Source organism: Mirounga leonina, unplaced genomic scaffold (genome assembly GCF_011800145.1).
Source record: "Mirounga leonina isolate KUSES-001 unplaced genomic scaffold, KU_Mleo_1.0 Mir_127, whole genome shotgun sequence".
Lineage (NCBI taxonomy): Eukaryota > Metazoa > Chordata > Mammalia > Carnivora > Phocidae > Mirounga > Mirounga leonina.
In genome coordinates this window covers 441,768-445,011 of record NW_023270316.1, presented here as the reverse complement: position 1 = coordinate 445,011, position 3,244 = coordinate 441,768, and the positions used below count along the sequence as shown (strand labels likewise).

General features: G+C 57.8%; 1 pseudogene; it reads right to left on the bottom strand.

The window, feature by feature from the left end:
- LOC118009626 overlaps nt 1-3,244 on the bottom strand; it is a 5,369-nt pseudogene that overhangs the window by 1,023 nt on the left and 1,102 nt on the right.

The window sequence follows — 3,244 nt, the reverse complement described above, 5'->3', positions numbered from 1 at the left end:
AGACAGAGAGACAGAGACAGAGAGACAGATAGTGACAGAGACAGACAGACAGACAGAACCCAGAACCTCCAAGTGGGACAGACGCAGGCTGCAGACCAGGGAAGAACGGATCTTGCAGGCTCAGTCACCCAGAGGCAGAGTCCCTCTTTCCTGGGAACTCACTCTTTTCCTCTTAAGACCTTCAAATGACTGGGTGGATTAATATGTCAATCGCATCTAGAAAACACTTTCACAGCAACATCCAGTGGGCACCAAGGCCTGGCCGAGTGGACACATAAAATTAACAATTGAGTTATATTGAAAATGTTGATGTCTTAGTTTTTCCTGAAAATAGGAAGTGCTGGGTGAACCCAGCGGCCCCCCCCCCCCCCCCCCCCGTTGCTCTGGGCAGCCTCTTCCTTGGACATGTTTGTACTTTGGGGCAAGACTCATGCACAGCGGGTGCACGGCTGGGAAGCCAGCAATTCCGAGAATGGGCATCTCTGCAGGGGTGCAGGGGCAGACTGCGTGCAGAGGAGACCCCTCGGACCACATGGGGCCCTCCCTCTGGCCTCACTGATATACTCTGATCAAGGAGCCTGGGTTGGGTGGGCGGCCCTGGGTGCAGAGGGAGCCTGGGCCCCACGAGGACTCTTTCTGGGGTGCTGGTGGTGCTCGGCATGCTGTCGTGCTCCATGGGGGCTGTGTGTGGGGCTGGCCCCTCTGTGGACTGAGGACACCTTTCTGTTCCCTTGCAGCGTGGCGGCCGCTTCCCAGCCTCGAGTCCCGGGGACCCCCCTCTGTCCGAGGATGCGCAGCCTCCCAACGCCCCACCTCTCTGTGCTCCAGCCCACTTCCTCCCAGGGGAGAAGCCCCCCCCTTACACTCCATGACGCACGGGGGTCAACTGAAAATTAGTTTAGTTTTGGTTTCTTAAAAAACAAAGCAGCCTCTACAAACCCTGCTTCTGTGGCCAACCTCCTAGAGACATGAGGGGAATGTTCCTGAAGTCTGTGCCCTCTTTCCCCTCCTGGGCACCTCGGTGGGCAGAGAGGCCAAGACCAGGGGTGGGGACAGAGCCCCAGGCGACCGAGGCCCCAGGCAGCACCTCGGCTCGGCTGCCTGGCCCAGAGTGGAAGCCAGACACCAAATAGATCCAGAATTCCCACCTGGAGCCTCCTTGCTCTCATATTCTGTTATCACTTACTAAACAAAATTTGCTTTCTTACTATCTCCCTAATGAGCTCATTATTATTGTTCTGCAAAGGGAATATGGCCCCGTGTGAGGATATTTTAAGATGTGTTGTACGCTTACATATTTATAGGTGTGTCCCCATGAAGCTCAGGGGTTCCATGCTCAATGCTGTGCTCTCTCCGCATGCCCTTGATGGGGATGAAAAGACGCTTTGGCTCAAATATCAAATGCTGCTTGTAAGGCGTGTGCGTTCACTGAGGTCTGTGTGTGCTTTCTTTCCAAATCTGCCATCACACCTGCCAAAAGACTTGCTACCTGAGGCTACATGCTTCCTATTCAAGGCATCTGGGCTACCAGCTGCCAACTTTCATGGATTATTCTAGAGGCTGTCCAATCTGCTAAACAGGGAGCCCCATATGGGGCCCCCCTTGCCTGCAGAACAGATACCTCTAAGACCCAATCTCTCTGCTCCACGTGACCACCGGGGTGGCTGACTCTTGAGGCCCTTTAGCCAGAGCCTGGGGTGCAGCTCTGCCTCCTGCAGACCAATGGCCGTTGACCAGGACACACCTGGTGCAGCAAGTGTGCACCCACCTGGGCAGTGATCAAATCCTGGCTGAGTGACAGGCCAGAGTCCTAAATTACAGTCCGGGGTCACTGGGGAAAAGAGATAAGCAGAGGTGGGGAGGGGAGGGAAGGTGGGGAGGGAAGGGGTGGAGAGAAGAAGGGAGAGGAAAACAGTAAGACGAGACTGGTAAGGAGACGCGGTCTCCTGCTCCTCCTGCTGGTCTAACACAATGTTCCCCGCGCAGCGCAGAAACACCGCCCAGTTTTCTGAGCACGTGGAAAGCTTTCTCTAAAGAGGGTGAGCACACACGTTCACATGAGGAGGCCGTACATGGGATAGAGGACACACGGCGGGTCCGGTGAGCAGCCCAGCTAACTGACCTTAGAAGGCAAGGAAGCCAAAGGCCTGCTCTCTGGTCCGCGAGCCGCCTTCAGTTACGAGGAGTGGGAGCGAGTTCCGTTTAGACTCCGGAGCCCTGACCGGGTCACACCGGGCCCAGCCCTGGCCTGCGCATGACTTCCTCCTTGCAGACGGAGGCGGTGCCCACCCTCTGGGTTTCCACACGGGAAACAACACGCTGTGTCCTTCAGAGGAAATGCCTCCTACTGGCGCAGGGCTGGGAACAGGGAGCGCCAAGGCGGCTCCTACAGCCGGGCTCGGCGTCCGAGGAGGGCGCGCCAGAGCGGGGGCCCCTGGGCACCTCGGTGTGCGGCTCATGAGCCTGGGGGCCCCCAGCAATCACCTCATCTGCCTGGAGCTTAGGAACCAGCACAGTTTGGCCGAGTCAGGAGGCTTTGGCAATCCGAGGGGTCGGATGCGTTTCGTGAGCTTACTGTCATGTGGGGGCCTGGACAGGGAAGAAAGGCCGGCTCCACGGCCTCCAGAGTGCACCCCAAGCACCCGCTGGCCTGCAGGGAGCGAAGTGCCAGGGCTGGGGCTCCCAGGCTGGGGCTCCCTCCTCATCAGGACCCGGCCCGCCTGGAAGAGCCCCTGAGCAGGACATCAGGCTGTGCCGCCTGGAACTGCGCCACCAACCCCGGAAAGCAGCCGGGCGCCAAGACATAAGGACAGCTTTTGACCTCCGCACTCAACCTGGGGTCAGAGCCACGCAGGAGTGTCCGTGTTTCCCAAGATCGTTCACACCAACGTCACCCAAAGCCACTTCTATCTGCCCTGGGAGCCCAAGAGCTGATATAAAATATTAAACTCCCAGGCCAACAATTTTGCTTTTGCCCACAGGAATGTCTTTATCCCTTGCCCCAGCCACAAAGAATGTGAACAATTCAACTCCCAGCCTGGTGGTGGCTCCAGGCACCCCCCCAGTCCCCAGGGCAGCTCCCCACACTCTGCACACTGCACGTGACCATACCTGACCCCCCAGTTCCCAGGACAGATCCCTACACTCTGTACATTGCACGTGACCACACCTGACCCCCGGTCCCCAGAAGAGCTCCCTACACTCTGTACATTAGATGGGCCCACACCTGACCCCCAGTTCCCAG